General features: G+C 41.6%; 1 protein-coding gene across 19 annotated transcripts in view; it reads right to left on the bottom strand.

Moving 5' to 3' along the window:
- Positions 1–15,236, bottom strand: part of LOC113092959 (bromodomain adjacent to zinc finger domain protein 2B-like) — a 79,946-nt gene extending 64,710 nt beyond the window's left edge. For 10 of the 19 annotated variants that reach the window (XM_026258766.1, XM_026258784.1, XM_026258776.1 and 7 more), the window contains exons 1-2: positions 14,840–15,235; positions 2,993–3,036 (exon numbers count right to left, since the gene is read on the bottom strand). The gene's annotated coding sequence lies outside the window, so the exon portion shown is untranslated. Of the gene's footprint in view, positions 1–2,992; positions 3,037–14,432; positions 14,808–14,839 lie in introns of those variants that run through there. The other 9 variants (XM_026258839.1, XM_026258790.1, XM_026258808.1 and 6 more) reach the window with 4 other exon arrangements.
- Positions 15,237–15,779: the final 543 nt, after the last annotated feature.

The raw sequence follows: 15,779 nt of genomic DNA, 5'->3' as shown, positions 1-15,779 counted from the left end.
AGAGAGAGAGAGAGAGAGAGAGAGAGAGAGAGAAAACAAAAAGGGCCAATGACAGACACTTGAGGCACCCCATTTCAAACTCTCTCCTTCACTGTGTGTGTGTGTGTGTGTGTGTGTGTGTCCAGAATTTTGTACTGAGGTAATAACTCTCACCGGGGATCTGGAGAGCCCAGCAGAGTTCAGGCAGGGGTCCATTACACCTTTCATACACATGCGCGTTCACAGAATCCAGCAGGCCTGTATTATTTGTATCAAACAACCGGTATGTTTTGCCTCTGACGCACAAGTACAGACACACTCCTACTGCACAGCACCAGCAATGAAAACAGACCCCTCCACCATGATTCCTGCTCAAGAACTCTCCAGCAGGAAGTATGAGCTATGAGCCGTCCCCAGGGACGCAGGAAAGAGAAAGAGAGAGGCCAGGAGCCTGACACTGCCTGGCCAAGATCTATGCTCAAACACATTCTCTTGTTTCTTTTTTCCTTCTCACCACCTTCTTTTGTCTTCCTTTGCTTTTATTTCCTGTTTCTTTCTCAACTAACATAAAGAGTAGTCGGTTACACTAAACACATTCACATCCACTTTGTGCAGAGAAATGCCATTTCCTCTGCTTTATTATTCTCTTTGCCCCTCTGTGGGAGGCTGGGAGGAAAGTTTGCTTTGAAGAGAGGGGGTTTAACATGTGTGCTAATAAATAGCTAGTTTGCCCCTTGGCAAGATTGTAAGAGCTCAGTTCTCTCTCTTCCATATAGTCTCCAGCATTTTCAGTGACTACAACTTATAACCTCCATTTCAGAATGAAAAGGATAGAAGTGTGTTTTTCCTCGATATGTCCTGACAGACCTGATTTTACTTTACAATTTCAACTCTCCAAAGAGACTGGTTGATATTCTCTCCATCCATAAACTTTTGTAATTCCCCCTGGGTGTCCAAGTAGTGTTTTGTTTTGTTCCTTCCTTTCTTTTTTCATGAGAAAGGAAAGTTCATCCCTATAACCGATACTCTTTTGAGGCTTCAGTATGCTTTTGTTTAGTTTCTACTATCAGTTAACACTATGTTTACTCTTATGAACTTGGCAGAGATTTTTGCCAAGCAACTTATTTGAAATTTTCTTGAATCTCAAATTTCGAACCTGTTTATTCTTAATTTTTCAATGCAACACTCTGACTGCATGTTATGGAGATTATAAATCTATCACATGTTCTAAATAAGTCGCAATTAACTGCATATATCAATATTTGCTGAGAAAAGTTACCGAATTAAAATAAATCAATTGTGGTAGATAAGTAAACCACTGAATAGACAAAAAAGTGGATTCGGTAATAAAGTCAACAATCTGTCTGAGCTTGACTTAAGGACTTTTAAAGAACAGTGTTATTTTATTATTTCTCTAACTGTACAGTATTTTTTTTTAGGTGTCATTCAAATTTTTTCTTATTTTAAACAATTTTACGCTAAACTTTATTATTAACTACTATAGTACTACTATAGTAACAACACTACTATAGCCGCTGTATCTGTGTTTCATACAGTAGTTGTTGTTCTTTGCCACCTGCTAATGCGGTTTTAATGAAGCACGCTTCCTTTAAGTCAGAGGGCATGATTAAATGTGCTGATTCTTTTAACACCTTATTTTCAGTAATTAATTGTAGTAAATGAAGATGTTAAACTGACAGCCCCAAAAACAAGTTTTTCTAAAAAAATAAATTCTAGGGCATTGCCTGGCATTAAAAAGGACATGCACAGTGCTGCTTCAAAGCATGATTGCCTTGTAAGTCAGACATACAGCAATGTTAGTGTGATTCATGCTAAAATCCTGACCCGTCTCGCCTTCACTAAACGAGCAGAGCCGTTGAGCACGGATGACCCTTCACGCCTTCCTACAATTCCAAGAAATCAATACTCGGATGGAGCTTCCATTACCATTATTGATGGCTGAGGCGGTGGCAGTGACTGCTGCCAATTCGAGAGGCCGCAGTGATGTGTAGCTGAGGAGCTGAGAGCCCGTCTTTGTCCGTCTCTGTATTCTCTCTCTGTTTTTCCCTACCCCATTCTCTCTTTCTAGCCATCCTTGTATTTCTTTCCATATATATCGCTTCCTCTGGAGTGTGAATGGAGCGCTTTTCTAATAAAAGTCATCTGTAAGTCACCACACAGACACACACCCACTCGCTCTCTCTGTCTCTCACACACGCACATCTGAGGAAGCACTTGGTCTACACACAGCTGCATGTTCACCTGAGGCAGCTGCAGTCCGTTTCTCAGTCTTTAAAAACCCCAGAACTCAAACTCTACATTGTCACTTGTTAGTGGTATAGACAGAGAGAATGAGAGGGAGAAGGAGACAGCGAGAGAGTGGAAAGAAACGTCCTTGTATTTCTGTCACTCTCTGAAACCACCAGGGAGCTGGGGAATGAAACGATGCAGCCGAGCAGAGAGCCCTGAGAGGCTGCTGCCCGCCTAGCATCAACGCTAACACCGCGACCAGCATCCGCACTACCAATTAGCCTGAGCCCACACAGGGAGAGAGAGAAACCGGCTGATTTGTTTGTTCCAAAGCACAAACTCTCTCCACGGCTGCGGTTTGTTCAAGAGACTCGGCTTTGAAAATGAATTGCCAAATGAAAGATCTTTACAAATACAGCAACAACAAAAAAATAAAACAAAGCACGCTTAAGAAATGTCAACCTAACAATTGCCTTTGGAGAGCTTTGTTTCAGCTAATTGGGAGGGATGGGGTGAGAAGAGGGGCTCACATCCTAAGAATGAAATTAAATTAGGTTTAAATCGGCTGAATCTGTGTTCACCCTTTTCGGTTACAGCATCCAATTACCCGAAACAAACACAGAGGTGCAGAACCGTGACAAATGACTTCAAAACTGGAAAACTGGTCTTGCAACAAATGCAAAGTCAAAGGTTTAAAAAAAAAGAAAAAAGAAAGAAAAAAAAGTGATGACTGGTTGCTAAGATTTATGGAACAAATACTCACTGAGTGGGAATGTCCTCAGCTGTGTGACATCACTGCTTGTCCACCTGTAGGAGACCGGGAAAAAGACACAGAAGGGGAAGTGTTTTAATGGCACATTTGGTCACTAAACAGAAGCAAAACTGATGTAAACTGTCCTAAATTACATTTAATAAAAAGCTTGGGCCTCAAGGGGAAAAGTCAACGGGAACGGGTTTCAGCGCTGCGGCTGGAGTAATACAGTGTGTTTAGTGTGTTTACACCCAACCAGTGGCTGCCAATGGTTTTACAGTAAGAAAAACACTCACATACATATACAAAGACACTAACAACCACTTTTCACATGCCCACACAAGTAAACCAAAAACACATGAATGTGTGAATGCTCATACACGCACCCGGTTCCATCTTTTTTTTCCTGCTAAACCTGTTGGAATTTCAGCAAGGCTTTAAAACCCAGGGTGTGTGGGACGTTTTTCCAAGCACACATGCTGTCTTATGCAGAAAACCAGCCTGCTCCAGTTTTCTCGCAGCATTTGTGCGAGTTTCTGTCTGTTTGTGTGTGTGTGTGTGCTTAAGTATTATCAGGAACATCACAGCAGTGAGACACAAAGGTGAAACAGACACACAAATCAGATTCGGTTTCCAATCTCCTCAATCTGCACAGATAACAAGCTGCACACACACACACACTGCTCAGAAACAAAAACCACATGCACAATGAGGAAAAAAAACTAAAACAAATTACCACCACAAACGAACAGCAGACGCACTCCGAGTAATCTGTGGCTGGGCAGTTAGTTCCTCTTTTTAGTTCTTTCCATATGGGCAGAGTTAGATGTCTGGAACAGTTTACCACTGTTTGCTACACACTGAGCCAGGCTGTGACTGACAGCATCCGCACGTCAATCAAAATCTGACTCATCCATCTACGATGGAGGCACTCCATCGCCGCAGTGGCCAAGGACACGTTGGGGGGGAGTTCAGCCCTAATGACAACTCGGAGAGACGAAGTCTGAGATAATGGCGAGCGCACTGGTGGGGTTGATCATTTCCTACACGATATATTCAGCCTGATCATTACCACAATAACATGGCGCTACTGCTAAAGAAGGCCAGAATTTGTTCGTAGTAGCACAAAGCCTGAGCTCTCCCCAAACATCTTCATCCATCCTGAAGACCAGCTAATCAAAAACGTCTTGACACTACATTTTTTTTATTGACTTGCCTAGGGGGAGGAATTTAGATGAAATGATAACGCACCCCCTTCGGATAGACTGCAAACTGTGTGCAGCTGTGAGGATGGTGTGCAAGGAGAAACGACGGGAGGGGAGGGTTTTTTCCTTTTTGTTCTTTCTGCTCCAGGTTGATACTTCCTGTCTGAGGAGCCGGTCCTTTCGGGGAGCACCTTGCCACGACTGCAGACGTTTAGCTCCAACCCTTCAGAGAAACACAGGCAAGTCCCGACAATCTATCTCCCGTGGAATCGTCTCACCCGTCCAGTTTCAGGAAACTGATCCCTAAATAGAAGTGATTCATCTTTTTTCATACAATATGAGCACACACATCACAAAGAGACTTCTCTTTCCTTTTCTCTGGCTTTCTCGACTCTTTCTTGCTCTCCCTCCCTCTCTTTGCTCTGCATGATTCAGTGTGGCTGCAGGGCAGAGTCTTTTATCGCTGTATTATGCCCAGCTGAAAGCTGACAAAATGGAATCGGTGTGTGAGTTCTGTGACTGGAAAAAAAAAGCCTTGGACCAGATCTCTTCCTCTCTTGTTGATAATCGTATTCTTTCATCATTAGGCCGATTGCAGTTTATCCAGTATAAAAGAAGGGATGGGGGAAAAGATAAATACAGAGGGAAAAAAAGGACATGGCCTTCCAGAGGGCAAAAAAACCCCTCATACCTGGAAACACTTCCTCAAAAATGGCCACCAGACAATTAGCTCCATCTGAAAGAGAGAAGGGGGTGCGCTATAACTTAAACTGCCCACACTGGAGGTCATCACTCACACGCTAAATGGAAGAACCGTGCGACACGCACACATACATAAAGAGTTGCTCTCTCTAACACAAGGACACAGCAGTCGTCTTTGAACAGATTGCTAAACACTGCTGTAACTTGGCTTTACATTTGTGGTAAAAGTTCATCTGTGCAGAACACAAGTCGTGACAATAAAGCCAAATTAATATTCAACCCATTTCCTATCCTCGATTTCCTTCACCTTTGAAGTCTGGTGGAAATGAAGACCAGATGGAAGCAAAAGGAAGAACAAGAGTGAGCGAAAGATTGAGAGAGAGAGAAAACACTCATGTGTCTCCACATGAAATGGAGCACTTTTTAAACAAAGGTAGAACATGTGGGAAAGTTTCTGAAGCTCTACAGTCATCGCCAGACACGGCAGGAACAGAAAACATATTTTAGGCACTCTAGAAAACAAACAGACTAATGAGAAAATGATCAGAAGCTTTACTTTAGGTTAGCCTAAAGTGCCAAGTGAAATCCTGTAAAATGCATGTGAAATGCAAAGCCTTACAAGAGCTTTTGAGAACATGTCAAATGTTTGTTCACTAGTCAGTCCAAGGAATCGTGTGCATGTCATAATTTAAAACATTTCAATGAGTTGAGAATTCTCTCTCACACACACACACACATACACACACTACACACACACTTTTAATTGTCTCTGATGATATTGCAAAATTATAAGTGCACAATTTTAAAGAAAAATGTGAGAAAAATGGGTAATGTAAGGTGTTTCATCCTGCTCTTAACATCATCTGTTGTTGACTCCTCAAGCATCATAGCCAAATGTGCAATCCATGCTGAGAAACCCAAGAACTTGCTAAGAACAGTGGGTAGTTCTCACCTCCCAGAACAAACCAGACTTATGTGCAACTATTAAAAGCATACATAGAGTCACTGACGCTTGTGGAGGCAACATATGGTATTATGAACCAATTTAATTATTTGAGTAAATTCTGTTATTATTTTGTTTTGTGAAACCTATCTGTAAATGCATTTTTACGCTCTTATTATTTTTTTTTTTAATGAAAAATAAACTTATGAATCGCATCTTGCACATTTAAGTGGTATGTAAACATGAGCAGAATTGTACAATACTAAATCTAACAAAAAGACAAAGTGAGGCCTTGTGATTTTAACAGTGTCCAAATATCATTTTAAACTCTTTAAAGCCTCTTTATATCAAGCGAAGTATGTACTGGCACAATACCACCGTTTCAAAAAACAAAGATAACAGCCTTACATGTGACCATATTATTTGAACAACATGTACCCTAATTGAGGGCCCTGAACAATAACACTGGCAGTCAAAAGAAGCCAATCACATATTAAACGCTGTCCGTGAATTAAGTTAAGCGCTAAAGAACGCAAAGCAGCAGAATACCGTGTAATCAAACAGGCCTTGAGATTTCTCTGCGTGAAGGTCAATCCCGCTGCCTATGCAGCTGTCACGTCTTCCTCTCAAACACACGCACACATACGAACAAACACACTGACACACACAAAACAACCAGATAGTCATCTATCATCCCTTAGCTCAACACACCCAACGGGAAAGCTCTCGCCATCAACCTGACATCAATCCTGTGAAGCAGCAACAATGACAAAAAAATGCCTGCCTTTTAAAACAAATATACAGCATATGATTCAAACAAATATTACAATATATTAGAGACATGATGGTCTGAAGTATGCTGAGGAAGGTGAATGCTGTTGTTGTTCGTGTAAATCTTCTGTCATCATTTACTCACCCTCATGATACTTCAAAATTGTGACTTATATTCTTCTGTGGAGCCATATTCTGAGAAATGGGTGTAGCTGATGCCAGTGGGCACCAATATTATTTCATTCCCAATGTACTTTTGAAAAGAAAGTAAGTCATACAGGTTTGGAACAACACGAGGGTGAGTTAATGATGATAAAATGTTCCTTTTTGTGTGGACTATCCCTTGGGCTGTTTTATGCTGGGTGTAATTTAGGGTCATGGTGTATGTAGGTTGAGTTGTTGTGTTGGGTTATGGTAGTGTGTTGAGCTATGGTGTTGAGATGTTACAAATGGCATGTTGAGCTGTTGTGCTGGGTCATGTGGTGGTCTGTTGGATGTGTAGTGTTGGGTTAGGGTGGAGTTGGGATGTTCAGTAAAGCTGGGTGTTGAGCTGTAATGTGGTTGTGGAAGTGGCTTAAGCTGTTGCTTTAAGTCATGCTGCTTTGCTAAGCGTAGTGTTGGCTTGTAGTGGGTGTGCTGAGCATGGTTTTGGGATGTCCAAAAAAGTAGTGAATTGGGCTGTTGCGGAGGGTAATCGGGTGTGGAGTTCAGACCTATTGTTAAGTTATGGTGTTGTGTTGAGCTATGGTGCTTGGATGTTTAGTCAAGCATTGTGTTGAGTTGAGTAATCTGCTGGTGTTGATTTGTTGTTTTGAGACTGTGTGAAAGATAGTGTTGAGTTGTGGTGGTGTGTTGAGCATGTTGTTGGGATGTTCAGTCAAGTGGTGAATTGAGCTGTTATTTTGGGTTACCTGTGGGTGTGTTGGACTTAAGTGTTTAGGTGGGGGGAAGTGTGTTGAGCTGCAGTATTAGGTCATCATGCAGTGTCTGGGAGTGCAGTGTGAGGTTATGGTGGTGTGTTAAGCATTGTGTTGGAATGTTCAGTCAAGTGCCATGTTGAGGTGTTGGATCATCAGCGGTCAGTTGCCTAAACCATTTAGACTAGCCTTAAAAAATTAGTCAACTAATTATTTTTCTTAAAGACTGGTCATAACTTTTTTTTTAATTCGGTTATGAAAAGGTAGATTGGTCTTATTTGTATTGAAAAAGTAAGACTTTAGGACTGAGACTACTAAGGACTGATTACCCTTTAGTAACTGCTTGTTGGTCAAACTACTTCTTTAGACACAGTCTTAACATGATGGCTAAGTTTATGCATCTGGCCTCTGGTGGCAAGTTGGGCAATGGTGGCGAGTTAGGCTATAGTATTAGATTGTGTGGTTTGTTAAGCTGATGTGTCTGTTGGGTGCTCGGATGCAGTGTTGAGCTCTGATGGTGTGTTCAGATTGTTGTTGGGACGTTCAGTTAAGTGGTATATTGGGCTGTTATTTCAGGTCATCCGGTAGCATATTTGGCTGTAGTGTTGGGTTGTAGTGACCTAATCTAAAGTATAGGGTTGTGTTGTGGTTTGTAGCTGTTTTGGGTTACGATGCTGCTGTGAGCATTGTGATGGGATGTTCTGTCAAGTGGTATGTTGAAGTGTTGGGTTGGATCATCTGGTGGTGTGTTGGGCCTGCAATGCGCTAAAGTGTATGTGGCTATGGTGGTGAACGGAGCATTGTGTTGAGATGTTCAGTCAAAGTGGCTTGATGAGTTGTAGTGTTGGGCCTGTAATGTTGGGTTGTGATAGTATGTTGAGATGTAGCATTAAGTTGTGTGGTGTTTTTTTGAGCTACGTTATTGGAATGTTCAATAAAGTGGGGTAATGAGCTGCACTGTTGGTGTGTGGTGGTGTTTTGAGCGGTTGTGTTGGCTTGTGTTTTGAGCTGTAACATTGAAGTCAAGGTGATTCCTGGATAGATGACTGAAGGAAGTGAAGATGAGCTCTAGACTAAATGCATTGTTTTCATGAAAGATGCTGTTGCTCCTACTGCACGCTTAAATTAGCTGGCAGTGTTTGGATTACACCAGGGAGCTCTCACACAGGATTTATTCAAGCCTGCAGGAGCAAAGGATATTTCCATCTCTACAAACACACATCCACACACAACACACATAGATGCACAGTCACCCGTATGCATGTGCACACACACAAACACACACTCAGATAAAACCCTAAGAGCACAAAACAAGGCTTTCGGTTACAGAGGTACTCTCACACAAACACTGTGGTCAAATAAGGATGCACTGCTCACTCAGCCATTCATTTCATCCTTCGCCCTAGAATGCGTCCATATGATCCTTTGCCATCAGAACAAACACACAGGTGCACTTCCATGCAATCATACACACACTACCACTTGAAAGGACTCAACAAGAGGCTCTTCATGGCCTTCGGATCAGGCTTCTTCTATTGCTATTGCCAAGTTTACTGACTGCTCATATTACAGACGGGTTTCACAGCTTTCTACCCATCTAACAGAGATAATACAGAGAGATAGAAACTGAGAGAAAGAGAAAGCAGATGCAGTGTTTTTCCTCTCATTTTGAGTGTCATGTGAAACAACCACACCACAGACTGTTTCACTGAACAATCTGATGACACAAACACTCTTTTGCTACCTAAACAACCTGCAGTCTTTAACCTTATCTCTTCAACTGATTGCATTATTTAAACAAAGAATCACCCGTCCGTTCCAACCTTAAACAAAGCAGCCTCAGCCTAATTTCTAATGACTGAGACAGACGCCCCCCTCAAAACACACACGCACACACATTTGCTGCGGATCGGCGAGCATGAGGCCTGCTGAAGCGCCTAATCCAGCGTCTGTAGACTCCAGGAACACACCATGATGCACCTTCATGCGATAGCAGATTAGAATCCTTAATCCAGCTCTCTCAATCTGGAGATCTTTTTATAAAACCTCACAGCTAATCCAACAGTGGTTTGTTTACTGTTCAAGACCTAGTTTAAACCAGGCTAGATTATTTTACTAAAAAAAACAAGAACCTTACTTCTTCATGTGTCATGTCAGGGTTCAATGCAGGTGTCCTCCAATAAACCTGCCCTACTAACCATGTTAATGTCTAAAGAGCTTAAATAAAAAGAGCTTTTTTTTTGAGAGCAAGCAAACTTACGCAAAACATAAAGGCTTCGGTTTCTAAAGCACATTACAGTGTCAGCTGAAACGATTCTATTTCCAATCCTTGTCTCTCTGTCTCCATCTCATCCTTATCATTTCGTGGGCCTTTCTGCGCAAATTAAAAATTTCGAAATTCTTGCGGCGCCGAGGTGCTCTTTGCCAGCGCAGCTAAAATGAAAAGGCTTTGTGGTGGCAGTGACCAGATTTTAAATGCAGCGAGATCAATAAATAAGAGGGGGCTGCTTGAGCACAATCTCTGAATGTCTTTGAGTGCATATGTGTGCGGGGGTCAAATACTGGACGTCCTGTAGTCAGCTGTCAGAGTGCAGTAGATTCTCTCCCATCCCACAGCTCTCGCCAAATCCCACCCAGCCGTCCTTCTGCCCTCTCCCACAAGAGGAGCATCGTTCCAACCATTCCTGAAATCATGGCTATTTCTACTCTGGATTCAAATATAGCGATAAGCACTAGAACAAATAGGCCAAACTACTGGCATTTCAAACACAGGCTCCATTATCTCAGCGGGGGGAATGGAGCACCGCAGTGGCAACCCACGGCACAGGCAACATGACAGTCTCCTGGAGGGCAAACAACACCGGAGACACAAGCGGCGCAGGTTGAAAAAAACAGCCCTCATCTCTCAAGAATACTCCTCTGCCCGGAAACACTAATGCACTCAAACCCTCATTGAGGAGCTGAGAGAGATAGACAGAAAGAGAGAGGGAGGCAGATGGAAAGCAGAATGACGACCTTCAGGTGTCGAGCACAAGATCGGCCTCGTTGATTAACAGCAGAGGCTGGTGGAAAGATACACACGTATTCTGAACGTACACTTCCCGAAGCTTAATTCTTTACTGTGAAGTTACAGCAAAGGAGATTTTTCTTTCTCAAGCCTCAGTATGAAGCCTTTCTTGAGGGAAAAATCAACCTTTTCACCTTGTCTGTGAAAAACAAGCGCTCAGACAGCCCAACAAAAATAACCTTGAGTTTCATCAGGGATATTCTCACATTGAATGATAAACAGAGGCCCGAGGGACGCTGAACCAAAAAGCAGCTAATTGCCTGCCTCTGAAATTCGGCCCCTGTGTCCTCTCTGTGTTTATCTGAAAACAGAGTCAGTTTGGTGTGACCCGCTTCAGCTGCTGGTAGAAAAGCTCATTCATTTAACTGTCTCCATAAACGCAAATCTCCAGCTCCTCGGCCTCGTTACCACAGACCGGCAGGCCAAAGGTAAAGAAGATCATGTTTGCGACACAATTATCAAGTCTGCCGCGACCGACTTGCGTTTCTGCTGACACAAACAGTTGTCTCCCGAGTGCTAATGTTCACGCTAAACAGCAACCCACATAACCCGCTATTATGTAAGAGCCAACTGTTGAGAGGAAATTCTACAATCAAAGCTGTTTGCTAACGACAAAATAAATCATTAGCCAAGTAAGTCAAGATAGAGATGCACTTATCCATGATACCGATTAGCATCATACCAACTGTCTTCTCACAAAACAGCACAGGGAAGTGTATCTGTCAGTATTTACAAGATGATTTGCCAAGTCGTTATGAGTGCAAGGACACAACCTGCTCGGAAAACAAATTCACCGCTGACCTTCCAGCATTGAGTATTCAGGCCTGATTCATTTGGCAGTTACTGGCCACACACGTGGCACACCACAGCTTGTATAATCAAGCCAGCGCTTGCGCTCTAGCTCTTTAAATGACAGGTGTTATGATCAGGTGAGAACTTCTCGCTGCCTCTGACTTTTATAGAATGGTTAAATCAAACGACAGTCCGCACACTCTAGGCTGAGCTTTCCGAAGTGCATTGAAATCAATTTTGCAATTAAAGACGCAATGATTGATGCATGTTTAAAAACCTAAATCAATGGGTTGTCACTGAAGATGCTGCAAATAATGTCAAAGTATCCAGAATGACAATACAAAGAACTAGGTTTTTGAATGGTCAACCTTGCTGTGATTTTTGTGCCAGAGCAAAAATATAAATATATATATATATATATATATATATATATATATATATATATATATATATATATATATATATATATATATATATGATCTAAATGTATTTTATAATTTAAATCATATTCAAGGTTTTAAATAATCTGAATTGGGTTTTACAATGCTAAAAATAGAGGGTTCATTTACCAAACGTAACCGAGGCATAAGAAATCTTCTAGAAAGGGTGTCAAGTAAGTTGTTGAAGTGAAAGCACAATGTTATACACTGCAGCTGACTATAATATCATCTAATCCAATAAGATGTAGAATGAAACCCCATAGAGCCATTTAGACTATGAGACACAGACAGGGCTGTCCGTGTTAACTGCTCTACAGTCATTCATATGTAACAGCGTGAGTGGAACATCCAATAAATTCAAATCATCTTTAAATGAACCACACTGATCAGTGCCCGTTTTTGGAGGAAGTGTGATTATAAACCCAAATTCATGCGCATTTGGGGATTGCCTGAGCTAAACTGGCATTCGACAGCTTCTGCACTCGAGACCCATTTCTTACAGCCCACATTTCCTCGTAATCAGCTCATTACACCACAAACATTTGTTGTTGTACGCACAACAAAGACATGCAAACAGAGCTTAAACAAGATCCTTCTAAAGATCCCAAATTAAACTAATTCCTAGATACGAACATCTTCTCACAAGCCTAACCCATATCCTGTGGGGAAAACAACAAACATCCTGGACAGAAACGTGTGGCTGACACTCTAACCCCGAGCAAAGTTCTTTTTTTTATGTCTTCGCAGCTACAGACATCCAGTGGTCTGGGTGTGTGCTTGAGAGAGCACAGTGTGAGATCCCTTCAAACCCCAAAAGCACAAACAGGTCCTGACAGATTTGCTCTCCCTAATTCGTGGTGAGAGAAACAGTACAAGTATATAAGAGCTCTTCTGTGTGCTTATAATAAACACAAACACGCTCACAAAGAGAGGGGAAAAAAACATCCAACAATAGTCATTTCTAATGGAAGAAAAGAGTGGGTGAGACTGTTCCGTTTCAATTCACTGATACCGCTAATGGCTTCTTAGAGGTTCCATGAAATCAAGCAGCTGTCAAGGCGATGCATCGGGAACAGGGAGGAAGAGGCGGCATTCCCACAAGAGAAAAGCATCGCGTCAGGATGTTTGGCTAAACATCTGCTCCCCTGCTCTCATGGCTTTAGCAGAAGCACATACTCAGACAAAGAGATGGGAGGTGGAAACACTGACTTCTCCATCTGAGGCATTCTGTAAAAACAACAGCCTGCTCCATGCATAATGACTAGGGCACAGGGCTAGATGAGACAGAGCCCTACTGATACAAAGCAGACACAGTCCAGCCATTTAACCAGCCTATGGCGAGCTTGCGGTTTTTGCTTGGCTGACCACTAATTGTTAAAAGTTCATGACTTGCACAACAGAAACTTTCAAATATGTAACACTAGCTTTTTTTTTGAAGGTGGAGAGGACAGTTCATTCACAAACCACTACAAATTTACTGAGGAAAAACTATCTTTAGCTACACACTGTGTGTGTACATGCACAAATAAAACACAGGCTCTGTAAAAACGTGCATATCATAAGGACTAATAATAATATAATAATAACTAAAACATCTGAAGTCTTTTAAATGAGGAAATGACTGTAAAGTAAGACCATAATTATTAACCTCGTGAGCCATAAATTCATGTGACAAACTCAAATATCCTATGTCTGAAAGGATCAAAATCCGATTCTGGTCATTCGAGGGAGAAAAAAAAATCTCTTAAATGGATGTGAAACCATAGTTCACGGATTCATCATCACAGCACATTCTTAAGAAATGCTTCATGGGAATTATGAAATGTAAAAAAAAAAAAAATCTTAATTTTAGACAAAGAAAATACAATAAACAGTTCACCTCACTAAATGACATCATTACACGCTGATGTCATTCATTCCACCTGTAAACACCAAATCATTAAACAGCGCTCAAGAGCACATCAAAATATTTGTATTTATTCATCCGGAGTCATTCCTACAGCAAAACTAACCGAAAAGCAGAGTTTTCCAAAAAAGTCGAGCGAGATAACAAATTCGACGCTTTCTTGGCAAAACATCACATTTTACTTAAACTTCACATGACGTCACCGACACGACATAAGACATTTCTAAACTTTCTGCCTGTAACGACATGTGCAGGTCGAGTCCTAAGAACACACGGATCCGCCAGTTCAAATTAACCAAGATGGCGTGAGGCTTGTTGTTTAGAGAGCAGAAAAAATGGAGGATATTGTAATATACACAAAGGGATAAATTTCAACAACTCGGCCAGGCGGCAGCTGCTGCTCTTTAAGGAAGCAACAAAGATAAGAGCAACGCGAAGCTCCAACTCAACACCAGCGACCCGCTCCGACCGAGCAGCCGATTTCCCCATCGAAAATACCAAACCGTGTGCTTTTAACAGCTTTTATCAAAAGGATTTGTAAAGTAAATGCTTTAATCATGTTTTCTGAATGAAAAACTGTTAGCTTTTGCCATCATCTGAGAGACGGACATTAAACAGACCAAAGGTAGCGTCAGCTCCTCCAAGTGACTCTCCCGCATCGCCCTCGTCAAATAAGCCCTATAAGATCAAATATTACATTTTTACGTACCCAAACGAACGACGGGGAACCGCTTGCTCTTTTGAAACATGTTTGGAAACATTAACGAGTGTTTACCGACAGTTTACATTTAAAAACGTAGCAGTTAAAGCGCACGCGAGAGGGCACAAAGGCAGATTCCTATTATGAAGTCACAACCCCCGCGCGCAACATTGTGTCCACTCGTAAACTTTTGCGCTATTCGCAGTCGCATCGGAATATTTCTCTCGATCGGCTTTTACCGACAACGCCGTTGAAATGCTTTTGACAAGTTTCTTTTACGCTCGAGGGACACGCGTAGCCAACCTAAAGAAACTATCGAGTTAGCTGCCCTCGCTAAGAAATCAAGCCAGCCCGCGACACAACATTGATTCGCCAATGAAATAACTGATCCAGCTCTCAATAAATTCAAAACTTACCTTAGTTTTGACACTTCGCGTAATTCCGCCTCGATTGGGTTCGAAGTATCACTTCAGGTAACGTTGCTCTTTGTTTTCCTTTTTCGATTTGCTTTTGGAAGAGGCCGGTGTAGCAGGAGATGATGAAGAAGGGAATTGGGCAGTAATTGAGTCTCGGTGTGTGTGTGTGAGTGAGTGAGTGACTGCGTGTGTGTGTGTGTGTGTGTGTGTGTGTGTGTGTGTGTGTGTGTGTTAGTTACGAACAGCAGACTGAAGGAGCGTCCTTTCAGGGTTTATTCTGCCTCACTTCAAGAAATCAAAGAGACGTTAGCGGACAATACTTAAACGATAAAACTTTTATTTGCCGTGAAAAGGCAAAAGTGTGTAGGTGCCCGAATTATGCACATTGCACGCTGTATTCTTTTTTTAAAGTGTCGTTTACTGTTTACAAAACATCTGTCAATGACGAAGAGCCGAAAACGCTGTAAGAATGTTGTTGTTGTTTTTAACGCTTTAGGTTGTATTTTATGTTGTCATCTCTCTCTCTCTCTCTCTCTCTCTCTCTCTCTCTCTCTCTCTCTCTTTTAAAGACTACTTAAGAAATTAAATCAGTTCGTTATTAATATTATTAAGACATATTTGCATCATGGCTGAGCATTGTTTTAAAATCACCTGAAAACGTTTTTTTTTTTTTTTTTATCAAGTTGTGATCAGTTATCAAAATTGGCACGTAGGGTATAAAAGTTAGAAGGCTGCACGTGTTAATGAGATTGTGCTTGCAAATGAATGTGAAGACTTCTTATGCTGTACAATAGCAGTGCAAATCTGATAATATGGCGTCCAGTGAAATGGAAATTTAATTCTAAGATTGGTTACTTGATCAAACTTGATTGCATTTGTCTCAAATTACCTCAATAGCTAAATTCAGGGATTATGGATTAACCCGGCTAATCTGACCCTA

The sequence above is a fragment of the Carassius auratus genome, chromosome 6 (genome assembly GCF_003368295.1).
Source record: "Carassius auratus strain Wakin chromosome 6, ASM336829v1, whole genome shotgun sequence".
Lineage (NCBI taxonomy): Eukaryota > Metazoa > Chordata > Actinopteri > Cypriniformes > Cyprinidae > Carassius > Carassius auratus.
The sequence above is the reverse complement of the archived record's forward strand: the minus strand, read 5'-3'. Positions and strand labels throughout refer to the sequence as shown.